This window comes from Peromyscus leucopus, chromosome 5 (assembly GCF_004664715.2).
Source record: "Peromyscus leucopus breed LL Stock chromosome 5, UCI_PerLeu_2.1, whole genome shotgun sequence".
In the NCBI taxonomy this organism is placed as follows: Eukaryota; Metazoa; Chordata; class Mammalia; order Rodentia; family Cricetidae; genus Peromyscus; species Peromyscus leucopus.
In genome coordinates, this window is record NC_051067.1 from 11889823 (window position 1) to 11904412 (window position 14590).

General features: G+C 47.3%; 1 protein-coding gene across 1 annotated transcript in view; it reads left to right on the top strand.

The window, feature by feature from the left end:
• Positions 1–309: 309 nt before the first annotated feature.
• The window catches only part of Diras2 (DIRAS family GTPase 2), a 30869-nt gene continuing 16588 nt past the window's right edge, over positions 310–14590 (top strand). Inside the window, exon 1 of the mRNA XM_028863797.2 lies at positions 310–553. The gene's annotated coding sequence lies outside the window, so the exon portion shown is untranslated. The remainder of the gene's footprint in view (positions 554–14590) is intronic.

Consider the following 14590-nt stretch of genomic DNA (forward strand, 5'->3'; position numbering starts at 1 on the left):
AATTTTTAGAAAATTCCAGTCTCTTGCCATCTATTCCAGAAGCTTTCGGTAGAGGGCAGCTAAAGGCTCTTGGCGAAAAGCAGGCGCCATTGGAGCCTCAGTGGCCACCGCAGCGACGGTGCCTCTCCAAAGCCAGAGCTTGAGGAGGGCGGAGCCGGAGGCAGGAGGCCAGAGCAAGAGAGCACCGCGTGGGAGGACTGCGCAGGGCCAGGCGCGTGTACCGGAGGTGCACGTCGGTGGCGTGGTGCTGGTAGTTGCGAGGCTGTGCAGAGCTCAGGCGGGTGCACAAGGCAGCGAGGGGCAGAGTAGGGCGCAGGACGTTGCACGGGGCGTTGCATTGGGCGTTGCACTGGAGGTGCAGGGCTCTGGGCATTGCACTGGGCGTGCAGTACTCAGGGCGGTGCACAGGGGCAGTGCGGGGCGCAGGGCAGCTGACAGCGTCATCAGCCGGGAGCAGCGCGCGCTCCGCCTCAGCAGCCACCGCATCGCGCCGCGCGCAGAGGGTCCCGGAGCTGCGCCTGGAGACTTGCCGCGCTGAGCGGGCTCTCACCAGGTAAGAGACCTCGGCTCTCAGCTGGAGCTGGATGCAGCTCGCGGGTTCACGGAGCTTTTAGCAAGTCTCGGGATCCAGATTACTCTCTGGGGGGTGAAGAGCAATATACATCCCGAACTGGGAGAGGGGGACCAGCCATCCTTCAGGAGGAGGGGAGCGGTGAGCACGAAGCCATCCATAGCTCATTAGGGGAACGGTAGCCTGAGCAGCTAACATTGCTTTGAAAGAGCAAAACCTCTGGGTTTTACACAGATTAGGAATCCCGTCCTAACAGGAGTTGCGGTTGGGAAAATCCTTTGACTGCAGGTATTGTCATGAATGCGGAAGTCGATCTCATGGATTTAGAAAAAGTCACGGAAAGAGAGGTACAGCAAGAGAAAGAAGCTTTCAGAAACGAGAAGAGACTGATGGGGGATTCCTCAAGCTTGGGACCCCAGCCTCTAGACTTAATGCTCTGGATAGGGACCCACCTCAGCGTCTCCTTTCCCATTTTAAAGACCAGGCTTGGGATATCCACGGGACTCCCTTCCTTCTCCCGATGGGAAGCTGGGAACCCAGGCCAGGCTCACATCTCGTCCTAGGTGTAAGAACGTGGGTCTCCATCAGAGGACGATGACAGTTGGCTGCCCACGGCTTGGTCTTCTCCATCCTATTTTGCAGTTTCATGCCTCCGTTCAGATTCTTGGGGGCTGGGGCAGACTTTGGAACCGGACGCCCCGCGCCTCAATTGTTCCATGGTTTCCAAGGTGGAGCACAATGTAACTTGAGTGGAGGAATTCATGCACAGCCGGCCTTGCTTAGGGATTTATTTCACATTCTGGTCCTTTTACCTTTAAATCGGCCCCCATGCATGCTAGTTTATTCTAGCAGAAGTTTTATGATTTTCTTTAAAAAGACCCATATAATATTATTTTAAAGGAATATTTTGTAAGTAACAGCAAAAAGCTGAAGTATTTTACATCTCAAGTCATTCCAAATGTGCTCTTTCCCATGGCATTTGGATTCGAGGAGGTGGAGTGGGCGGGAGAGAAAAGAGGAGGATAAAATTAGAATAAATTTAACAAATTTGTATGGGAATCATACTTTTTTTAAAAATTGTTGTTGCCTGAAATTACAAAGTGTTCAGTTTTATCTGTGCTAGCCCTTTATATCTGAGAGACCCCTGAGCTGGGGCACAAGAAGACACAACACCCCACATCCCCCACCCCCAGTTTGTCTGAGAAGCAGAAGATGACAGAGGAAGGGAGGCCCATTTGACTGAGGACACTGAATTTAGTGCTAGTGCCTCTTCCCTGGATAGCACAGGCAAGGAATGGGAAGAGCCAGGGCTAGCTGCTGAATGTAGCCAGGCTCAGGGTCACTGCTCACTACTCAGTTTTCTTGTCTTGGAAACCCATGTGCAAGGGCTTAGACAGAACCCTCTAGAAGCTTTTCTCATGGGTGCGTTAGCAGGGATGCTCCTGAGGCTTGGGACACACAGGTGGAGAGGCATGCTGGGCAGGGTGGGGACTCCAGCAGCTGGCTAGCAACCAGTCTTGCCAACACAACTATTTCAGCCTGAGAAGGGCAGATGGGGACCTTGCTGCCAGCTTCACATATGTGTTCCACCCTCACTGGCACACGTAATTCTGTATTTCCACTAGAAATGACTTATTCTAGCCGCAAATGACAGACATCAGATGGAGCAACCCAAATCTCTGAAAAAATAATGGGGCTTGTTTTATAAAGAAAGAAATTACCTCTTGTAGTAAAAAAAAATATATTGTTGATTCTTGACATCCAAGGGATGGTTGACATGTCGAAATCAGTTGATGGATTTAGATAGAAAGCTCATGTATCCGGGATGAGTGCAGGATGTTTTTGCACCAGAGAATTTCTATGTGACAAAGAGAGAATTTGGTTGCCCCTGGTGTGAAGGCTCTACTGCCCGAGTGTTGAAAGTACTCAGCGTTTACTTTTCAGTGCACATAACCAGTGTCCTGTTCTCCCTCTCAGGGCAGCTCCAAACTCTCTATTGGTCATCTGTGCTTCTGGCAGGGACACATTGGCCATGGACAGATGTCATTTCAGGTCTAAACTGATTTCTATGACATTAATTGATTTTGGTAACGATTTTTCCAGGAAACAACTTCTGTATCAAAAATGAAGATGATGGTTTCCATGTTGTCAAAATTGCTGATATTCTTTCTCTCTGTCTGTCTCTCTCTCTTTCCTCTCTCTCTGTGTATGTGTGTTTGTGTGCAAGTGTAGGCAAGTACTTGTGGGTACATGTGCACACAGATGCACATGCACATGCATGTGTTTTAATTAGTGTGGTGACCAGAGATCATTGTTGAGGGTTTTCTTTGGTGGCACTCCTACTTATGTTTTGAGATGGAATCTCTTACTGAATCTGGAGCTCACTGATTTGATTAAGTTGCTGGCAGTGAACCCTAGGGACCCTCGTGACTCTGTCTCCTGGATTACAGACATGAACTGCTGTCCCTGGCTTTTTTTTTTTAATGTGGGTGTCACAGATATAACATCAGGTTTTATTTTTTTCCTTGACTAGAGCTCTACTGAGCCATCTCTTCAGCCCCGGGGCTCTTTTAAAAGTTACATTTACTAATGCCTGCATACATATTTAAGCATGAACATAATGTTATCTCATTGCTTTCAAACAATGCTTTAGTCTTTTTTATGTGGTAGGCAAGTGTCTCTTCTTTGACTTGGTGAGAAGTTTTTGAGGAGATGGGAACTGATGTCCTCTCTCTCTTCTGTTGTTTCTGGCAAGTTCTGAAAAGAGAGTCCTTGCGGCCCTCTTCCTGGGGCAGCAAGTGCTGTCCTGTAAATCAGTGCTGTCCAATAGACACAGAATGGGAGTGCTACATGTGTAATTCAAACTGCACTATTAGTCACAGCAGAAGACAAAAAAAGAACAGGTGAAATCAATTTTAATATTTTTAAATTTAGTATCTCACATATCAAAACTAATCAATTAAAGGTTTATTCGGTATAAAACACCAGTGCTTTTCTCTCTTTTTCTTTCCCCATGCTAAATCTTAGATCTACAAGACATCTCAATACAGATCAGGTACTCAGTGTGGCCAGTGGCTAGTGAAAGCTAAAGGAGGCCCATGAAATGGCTTGGTGGGAAGGCGTGCCCGCCACCAAGCCTGCTGACTGGGGTCAACCCCTGGATTCCCATGGTGGAAGGAGAGAACCAATTCCTGCATATTGTCCTCTGATCTCCAAACATTCACCGTCACACATTCCCCTATGCATGCAAAATAAAGAAATAAAACATAATAAGAATGTAAAATAATAATAAAAGTTAAAGCATCAGGTCCATTGCCAATTTAAGACCATTAAAAATAAATAAACAAATAGTCATGTTGATAAAAGACCTGGCTCTTCCTTCTTTGCAGAAGTCTGGGCCTCTTCTCTCTTTGTGTGTACATGCACAAGTGTGTGCCTGTGTGTATACACGCACGTGGATACACTTGTAGGTGGAGGCTAGAGGGCCATTTCAGGTGTTCTTATTTTTGGGGAAAATGTCTCTCCTTGAGTCTGGCCACTGCTTGACTAGACTTTCTGGCCACCTAGCCCCCAGGCTCCATCTGTCTCCACTTTTTCAGCCTTGGGATTACAGATGTGCACCACTGGCTTTTTATGAGCACTGGGCAGCAGACTCGGGTCCTGTTTGCACAGCAGCTCTGCACTGACTGAGCTGCCTGCCCAGCCCTCTTATTAACATCTCTGCCAGCAAATAAAGAGGACCAGCTCAAATAATTGCTGCGATTCTATGGGAATTAGCTGTGTCTAATCTCCTGGAGACTAGAGTTCTGTTATTGCAGAAACCAGCGACAGGCACCAACTTCTGTCCCAGGAGGCACTGGCCTGAGTTTGCTTCATATTTAAGTTCCTTTACTGAGAAAGTGCCAGCAAAGTCATTGCTAAGCTTATGAACATTGAGCAGGCAGTGATTTGCTGTGTGGCCAGATACTGTGTCTCTGATCTTTGGTTGCTATTTGCCACCAATATGAGTATTATCAGTGTTTAAATACGCGTATGTTTTTACATCACTAGATAAGGTTTGTGTGAAATGTAATCCTCTACACTCGACTCTTGCAAACCTGCCTGCAGTTTGAAGCGGAGTCGTGAGTGACCCGAATGGGAAGGGTTCAGTGTGGTTTGGCAGATCGGTCAGGGCTGGAGAGGCACCTGCTGATGCCACTGGGCCCTCTGGCTCAGAATCATGATGGGAGGCTTTGAAAGAGCACAGCAATCTGTGTAAATAATCTCAGGCAAAACATTTCCAAGGCTAGTTAATGTCTAGAAAGGGATTATTTTTCTTAGAAAATGGGAAAACTCAGGAACTTTCCATTAGGGCTTTTACAATGCACGTCCACACATCCACTCACCCACACACCCATATCCACACACATCCATATATCTGCACACCTACATACCCACACACCCACAAACCCACACACCCACAAACCCACAGTCTACATACCCACACACCCACAAACCCACAGTCTACAAACCCACTCACCCAGACATCCACAAGCCCACACACCCATATACTCACATACCCACAAACCCACACATCCAAACACGCAAACCCACACATCCATATATCCACGCATCCACACACCAACAAAACCACAAAACCACACATCCACAATCCACATACCCACACACTCATATACCCACATATACAAACACCACAGACATATATACCCACATCCACAAATCCACACACTCATATTCCCCCCACACACATACCCACAAATCCACACACTACACACCCATGTACCCACACATCCACATACCATGCATCCATATACTCACTCACACATCTGCACACCCATATACTCTGCATATCCACACACCCAGGTACCTGCATATCCACACACCCAGGTACCTGCATATCCACATACCCAGGTACCTGCATATCCACATACCCACACCCCTGCATACCAACACATCTATCCCGCAACACCCAACCACATATCCACATACCTGCACATCTGCACACATTCACACACTCATACATCCACATACTCACCCACCTGTGCACATTCTCTCATAAAAGCACACACCATGCTTTCTTCTTTAATGTTTCCAAAGGAGTAGTCTTCCGACATGCATTGAAGCTTTAAGAATTCTTTGGTGAGGGGAAGCTTCCTACCTGTGACCCTTAAATTTCCAGGTATTTTTATGTGTGCTTGATGCTGGGATTGAACTCAGGGCCTTCAGCTGGTTCCTTATTGTTACAGCCTTGAAACTTTTGAGTTTGGGGTTGATCTGAGAGAGGAAGGCGGTCAGAACCCATGCCTCTGCATTCAAGGCAAAGCCATGCAGAATCCACTCAGCTCTCTGTGGCATTCAAATCCAATCCTTGAGGATAGCACAGCTTAAGGTTGAACCTTCATAAGCATGGGTTCACCTTTCCAGTGTGACCACCTAGCCCCAACCACCCTAAGTGTACATATCCAAGGTCAGTAGGTTATCTTCGTCTCCTCACATATGGAATGGTTCCCCGGGCAGAGAGGTATCTATCACCCCCACTGCCCGCCAATGGCTCAATAGCTTGGCCAAGCATCTGGCTTCTTTGTCTTGATCTTGGCCCTCTCTCTTAGGACCACTTTGAACTTCACTAGTGGTTGTCAGGTACCAGAGAGCAGAAGGGGGGAAGATGGGGAGGAGTTGACAAGTGGGTTCTTGTTCACTGATAGGAGCAAGGTGCTCTGGTAACACCTCAATGTAATTGAAATAAATTAATTAAAATTTAAAAGGACAAGCTAGGGAGAGCGCTTAGTTGATGTAAGCTTAGAGGTGCTTGCATCACAGACATGAAACCCGGAGTTTGAGCCTCAGAATACGAATGAAAAAGGCAGTGTGGTGGCATGAGTGTGCTATCCCAGTGCTGAGGAGACAGAGACCAGAGGATGCCTGAACTCACCTAACAGACATTTTAGTCTAATAGGTGGGTGCCAGGCCAATGGGAGACTTGGCATCATAGGAGTGGATGGCATTTCTGAGGGTAATGCTTATCTGGCTTCCATGTGCACACAGATGCAACTGGGCACATATGAACATGCATATACACCCCGACACACATGCACTTAAAAGTTAATTAAAATCAGTGAATGGAAGGAGTTATGTATGCTCCATGTGACCATGGTAGTGAGGTCTGTGTGAGTGCTTGCGAGCAAAGAGGAGTGTAGAATTACTGGAGGGTGGAAATAGCTGGGTGACCTAGATTTGAAAAGCTCCTAAATTACCTATATTATTGTGATAACCAAGCAAAACATTTTTGTTTGGGGTTTGATTTTCCCAGGTGGGTTCACCTGGGAAGAATAGGGAGAGAATAGGGAGTCACCTCCCCTATTTTTTCTTTCCTTTGAATGTTGGTCTGAATCTCTCCATACTTGTGTGCAGTAATTTCAGTAATTTTGAGGGGTGAGAAATGCAAATGTAAATACAGGAGAGAGTGCTTAATAATCTGAGAGTAGGGAGGATTTTTCACAACTGAGATACTAAAAAGAGAAGATTTGTTAAGTCAGATTCATACATGTGGTAGTTCAAATGTAATTGGCCCCCATAATTTCAGGGAGTGGCACTAGTAGGAGCTGTGGCCTTGTTGGAGGAAGTGTGCCACTGTGGGGGTGGGCTTTGAGGTTTCCTATGCTCAGGATACTGCCCAGTGCATCAGTTGACTTCCTGTTGCCTGAAAGATGTAGCACTCTCAGCTCCAGCACCACATCTGTGTGCATGCCACCATGCTCCCCACCATGTTGATAATGGACTGAACCTCTGAACTCTAAGCAAGCCACCCCAATTAAATGTTTTCCTTGTAAGAGTTGCCATGGTCATAGTGTCTCTTCACAGCAATAAAAACCCAAACTAGGACAATGCATATTTTGCATTTCTGCCCAAATACCAACAACACCATCAAAGAATTGGCAACCTATTTCAGTTGATCCTGATTTCATAATTGCAGGGTTTTCGTGGCTTAGACTCATCAGAATCCCTTGAGGGGTTTGCTGGGCTCACAGCTCTAAGACTTGGAACTGAAGTATAGTTCAGTGATGCAGTCCTTGACTGGCATGCAAGAGGCTCTGGGTTTGTGCCTCAGAACTACAAAAGAAAAATAAACAGACATACAGACAAATAAAAAGCCATGAGCATCTGGTTTCAGCACTTCAATCAGCAGGTCTGATTCAAGATCCGGATGCTGGTAACCCTGCTTAACCATGAGGAGTTTGAGAGGAACTCATTGTGTAGACCAGGCTGGCCTCAAACTCCCAGAGACCCACTTCAAAACACAAAGGATAATACAGCAGTCTCCTTGTGTATTGGGAGATATCTGAACAGAGGGCAAGAACACACAGCGGCCGAAGATACAAACTCCAGCTGCTCCTAACATGAAAAGATGCTCACTGTCTGAGTCAGAAGCAGATATCGGGAACTACCAGAAAGGAACAAAGAATTTGACAACATACTGTATCAGGCAAGCTTGAGGGTGAGGTGACAGAGAAACGAGCAGTGATTTTAGAGTGGAAAGTGTAAGTGCACTAAGGTTAGGGTTGACTACATCCTTAACCTGGCAGTTCCATGCCTAAGATATTTTTCTCCCCAGATATGGTTTTAAAAAATGAGATATTTATGTAAAAAGGTTCTTGACTGAGTAAAAGACTCTACAGTGGACTTCTATACAGCTGATAGTGGACAAACTGTGTCTCTCAGTAGGCCAGCACTGAATAGACAGTAGACCAGTGCTAGACAGACAGCCTGGACAGACAGCCTGGACAGAGTGCTTAGCTTTATCTCTCTAACTTCCCACCTATGGTTGATCTCTCTCTAATTGTAGACCACTGGATCGTTCCCTCACCATGGTTCTAGACCTTAGTCTGCCCAAGCCATTAACTTGCATGTTAAATATTCCCTTTCCTTCCCATTCATACATTGAATGCGGGCGTTTCTGGCAACTGAGTCAAAAATCATGTTGATTAAGTTGTGGTTTTGAGTCCATGTGAACCAGCGAACCTGCTCTGAGCACACTGGAAGATGGTGGCGTTTGTCTGTCTTGTGTGTTTTGCATTTTCTAACAATTAGTAGTGTTGTTTTTGCATTGGTAGTGTTTTGAGATATTTAAATAGTGACATTCTGAGCATTTTCTTGCCTGAGATTTCCATCTATTAGAATAGCTTTAGCTTCCCTGAGACTCCTTAATGGAAATGCAAGTTAAGCTTTGGGGCAAAGACAGCCACGAGACTGCCAAAGGGGCCCAAAGCTAGGAACTGTAGAAACCCATAGAAGGGATGGGCCTGGGCCTGGTAAGATGACTCAGTGGAAAAGCTCTCATGCAAGCATGAAGGCCTGAGTTCAAATCCCCAGAACCCACTTAAAGGCAGCATGATAGCATGCGCCTGTAATACCAAGGCTCCTACAAGAAGATGGGATTTGGGAAAATCTCCAGATGCTCTCAGACCAGCTAGTGTAGTGGTGAACAACACAGAGATCTTTGTGTGGAAGGCCAGGACTGACACTTGAGGTTGTCTGCATGCACGCACGCACACACACACACACACACACACACACACACACACACACACACACTTTTTTCCACACTATATTCCCGACTGCACATGTGCTATATACACATATGTATATTCAGACACACAGACCTCCATACTGTGCACACAAACATACCTTCCTTGTTACCTTTCCAAAGGGGTCTAGAGCAGTGGTTCTCAACCTTCCTAATGGTGCAGCCCTTTAATAGAGTTCCTCATGTTATGGTGGCTCCCAACCTTAAATTTACTTCATAACTATAATTTTGCTACTGTTATGAATCATTACCTGATATGCAGGGTGCTTCTCCCAGAGTGTGTTACCTCAGCCACTATACAATAGTGTAGGTGCCCACTGTTCATTTCTTGGTATGGGTTTTCAGTGAAGCATCCACCACGCACTTGATGAGTCAAAGGATGCTCAGCTGTCGCAGAATGCTGAGACTGTCATTGCTTTTCTCAGATGTGTGTGATACAGACTTGAAAGTTGTTTGACAGTGTCATGGGGAGTGTGAGAAAAGCTTCCTTTCTCAATGTGTTGGAACCCAGAGCCCGATGCTCAGGCTGCAAGCCTCCATTGGTTTACAAGGCTTACTGCACTTGCTGTCCTGACCATGCCTGGGCGTGGCATTATGTGACTGAAGATTCTGGTATAATGGATAGTGTCTTGTATAATGGATAACACTTCTCCTCGGCTCTGTTGTCTTATGCAGAACAGACCTCATCTTTCTGGTCCTCTAGGATGCTGTGTCTTCCTTCTCCTTACCCCCTACATGTTTACATTCAGTTGAACTTGAGCTGAAACACCCCCGTCCACAGAATCTCACTTCATTTATCTGGAGAATGAGGCCACAGATGCCTGGATCACCCTCAGGTTCTCGCTGAGTGTGTCTGGGTTAGGTAGAATGGGTGTGTCTGTTGGTGTGTATACATGTTTGTGCATGTGCTGGTGGACATGCATGTGACACTAAGAAGTCAAACTCAGGTGTCGTTCCTCAGGAGTCACGCACCTTGTTTTATGGGACAGAGTCTCTCGCTGAACCCGAAACCTGTAGATTCGGCTAGGCTTGCTGGCCAGTGAACTCTATGGATCTGCCTGTCTCCACCTCCCCAGTGCTGGGATTCCAAGCATTCACCACAACACTATTACAGCATGCTTGTGTGGATTCCAGGGCTTGGGCTTTGATCCCCAATCCTGCATGGCACGTACTTTATCTCCTAACGGTGCCCCTCACCCAGCACTAGTTGCTCTGATGCCCTACTGTTTTCCTTTGCTGGTGCTTTAGGCTGCATTTCTTCAAACCTGCTCTGTCCCTCTGCAGACTACCACGGATCTCTCCAAGGGCAGCCCACTGTCCTTGGGTGGTCCTGCGATGTTGGCTGCGCCTCCCTTCCAGGACCCTTTTTGTGTGGCCCGCCCTCGCTGACAGTAGTTCTCCCTATATCATCTGAAAGGCTTGTGCAAAATGTGTGGCCTTGCACCAGCTTAGACAGTCGTTCACCAGAGAGCCGTGGATGGGACAGGAGCAGCAGCTCACTATCTTGCTATGGTGGTAATGACACAGGCCCCTGCTCCTGTAGCTTAGGACTCGCTGGAGAGATCCACTCATGGGGCAGGAGAGAGGGCTCTGCAATCTAAAAGCATCACTGCTCTTACAGACGACTCCAGCTTGGGTCCTAGCACCCACACTGAGCATTTCACCGCTGCTTGTTACTCCAGCTCCACGGGAATCCAGTGCCCCCTTCTGGCCTTCAAAGCACAGATATACAAATTATTAAAAAAAAAAAAAAAAAAACGTTTTAAGGTGGGGGTGGGGGGAATCCAATCACCAAAACACTTGTCATCACCACAAATTTATAAAAGGTGCCAGAGCAGGAAACACGGGCTCTAAGGTAGAACTCTGCCCAGGGGTTGTCGCCCACGGCCAGCTGATTAACCCACCCTTCTCAGTTTGTTCCTTAGAAGCACAGTGTAGATTCATTCATGCCCTGAACAGACTGTTTGTACACACTTCCTGTGGGCTGGCAATTCTCACCCCTTGGGGGTCCAGCAGCAGCAATGAATGGAGCAGATGAAAAGCCCATGGATGGCTTTTATAAAGCAGTAGTACAAACAAGCTTCAAAACAAGGAAACCACAGGGAGCCAAGAAGGCCTGTGTGCTCCAGACACGAGAAAGAGGAAGCCACAAACCACCAGGGGATGAGACTTGGCTGTAAATCGAGGCAGCTTGGCCAGAGACATTCTCACTGAGAAGGCTGATATTTGAGCACAAGCCTGGAGGAGACCAGGATGTGAGGCCTGTAGAAGTCTGGACAAAGAGTGGTCTGGATGGAAGGACCAGCTAGTAGGAAGGTCCTGAGATAGGAGCATGCTTGGTGTGTCCAGGAGCAGTGGAGACTTGTGGCTGGGAAGAAGCGAGCAAGGGGTACAATGGTAGAAGACAGGTGTGTGTGTGTGTGTGTGTGTGTGTGTGTGTGTGTGTGTGTGTGTGTAAGGAAGTCAGATTATTGGCTTGTATTCCCAGGAAGACAGCATAGGGGCTGATTGAGGGACCTGAGCATGAGTGAGTGTTCTGGAGCCCATCAGGATCGGAAGGGCCCAAGGACCACATGAAATTGGCCAGCTGGACGACAGCTTCAGAAAGCCTGGTACTAGACATAGGCCCGTGGAGAGCTGATGGCGGCAGTGGAGAGTGACCTGCGGGTGGTACCTCCTGAAGGTGTTGCTAACGGAGTTGATGTAAAGCCTGGGGGCATGTGGGGGTAAGGAAAACTCTAGAGTAACTTGTCCTGAGTAACTGGAAGGATCTTGCTGACAGCTGAGACAACGACGCACCAGGAGAGTCCTGAGAGGCTGTGTTGGGAGCTCAGCTTTGCCCAGATGGGATGCTCTTGGAGGAGTCAAGGAAGTCATCTGTGTGTCTGCAACCTAGGGGGAAGGTCCTGGCCAAAGGTTGTGAGGTCTGTAGTTGCTGGCTTAGGGATGATGTTTGAGTCGGTAGAGGCATGCCACCTCTGCTGTGGTGGAGAACTGATGAGCAACCATGGCAGGGGAGTACATCCTCCTGGTTAGAAATGCAGAGCTCACCTTCCTTTCCTTCCCCATCCTGGTGGAGCTGTTCCCAGAATGCACTGGAACTGCTGACATCTTATGACTGGGCTCCTGTCTCTAGGAACCTGCTGGGTCTTCATAGTGGTTGATTCAAGAGAAGTGAAACGCTGTGACTTCCCTGTGCAAAACTACCTGGTGGCTTCCTGTTCTGCTCAGAGTAAACCTGATCTCTGGTGCACTCCATCAAGTCTCCATAGGACCTGCTTGTTCCTGTCTGTGACTTGGCTGACGTTATATGCTTTATCCATTGGAAGGCTCCTCCTTGTACGCAGAGCCTGTCAGTCCACCCTTGCCCATGTCTGCACCTGCTGGTCTGTGCTGGACAGCTCCCATCCCCGCCACATCCGCTCTCTTGGAACATTGCTCCAACATCCTGCTTGTTCTGTCATGCCGTATGTTCTTGAAATGTAATGGGACACATTGCATTGACATATCTTAATCAAATGGACCCATACTGAGGGACACCTTCCATTTGCAAGTGTTTTCTAATAATTGGATTTTCAAGTTTTTAATTGTGTAGATTAAATTTTAATTAATTAATTAACTTATTTATTTATTGTGTGTGAGTGTTTGCACATGGACATGTACAGGCCAGAGGATAGCTTTTGGTGCGTTGATTCTCTTCTTCTACCATGTGGGCCTAAGGGATGGAACTCAGGTCGTAGTGCTTGGCAGCTGAGCAATCTCACTGGCCCGAGGGGAAAGATCCATCCTTCCTTCCTTCCTTCCTTCCTTCCTTCCTTCCTTCCTTCCTTCCTTCCTTCCTTCCTCCTTCTCCTCCTCCTTTGCTCCTGCGAGCTCTGAGGCCATTCTCTGCCAGTGCTCAAGTTTCTTATGTAAGATGGGATGATGCTAGCGTATAACCACTATATATCCTCCCCATGTTAACCCATCTCTCGGGTCCATGATACTTAAGGCAATACAAATCTGTGTAATGGGAAAAATGAGAGTCTGACATAAAGTTAATATTTTTAAATAGTTCCTGGAAGGGATGAGGGCAAGCTCAGTTGGTAGAATGCTCACCTGGCAAGCACAAAGTCCTGGTTTGATTCCTGAGGTCGTAAACCAATAAGTCTTTTGTTCTGAACATTTTCGATCTCAGGTCGGTGTCACGGAACCCATGGATGTTGAGGGACACCTGTAAGGTTGCTATGTATGCTCATGTATCTCTTCTTAGAATGCTCCTTCCCCACCATGATTGATTTTTCAAAGAAGATAATGATCTTTTTAATTTTTTTATTTTTTTGTGATAGAGTCTCGTGTAGGCCAGGCTGTCCTGGAACTCTCCATATAGCTGTGAATGACCTTGAACTTCTGACCCTCCCGCCTCCTCCTCCCAGTGCTGGGATTGCAGGTGTATACCACTGTCTTAGTTACTGTTTTATTGCTGTGAAGAGACACCATAAACAAGGCAACTCTCATACAAGAAAGCATTTAAATGGGGCATCATGGTGGGAAGCAGACAGACATGGTGCAGGAGCAGTAGCTGAGGGCAAAGGTCCATAGATAGCAGGGAGAGAGAGAGAGAGAGAGAGAGAGAGAGAGAGAGAGAGAGAGAGAGAGAGAGAGACTGAGCCTGGGAGCCTGGTGTGGGTTTTTCAAAGCTCAAAGCGCATTCCCAGGGACACACCTCCTCCACCATGGCCACACTTCCTAATCCGTTCGGAACAGTTTATGAACTGAGGACTAAGCATGAAAATATATGACCCTAATGGGGGCCATCTTCATTTGACCACCACAGCCAGCATGCCAGGTTTGGGCTATAGCATGAGCCATTGTATGTTAGTGCTTGCTTCCGTGGTCACCCTCATCTGCACATGACGTATTAGAGTCTGATGATCTCACAGGTCTTAAGCACAAAAGCCTAAAGGCTTCCTGTCTGGTAACTGCCCCCCCCCCCCCCCCCCCCCCCCCGCTTCCAGATTGAGCTCCTTCGCCCGCAGCACTGACAAGTGGTGCGGGCAATGAATTCACTCCGGACCTGCTCCTGTCGTGGTCATGGGCAGCTTCTGTGTGCCTTTCATTTCAGTGGAGACTGCCATCTTGGGAGGGCTTGTTCTTACACAGGGTTCTTCAGATAACTTTACTCTTATTTTGCTCCTTTGAAGTGGTCACTGATTTTATTGAACACACAGTGAATTGTCTCAGTCAATAACCAACACAAGCCAAGTGTTTCTCATGCACCCTACCCAGGCTTGAGACATTGAGGTATATAATGGTGGGTGACCTACAGCCCTGGACTCTTGATGTAGGAGGTGGACATGAGAAGAGGAAGGGGGAAGAGGATGAGAAGGAATGAGGAGGAGAAAGAGAAGAAGAGGGAGGAAAATGGTGGCAGAGAGGAGGAGCAGGTATACAGA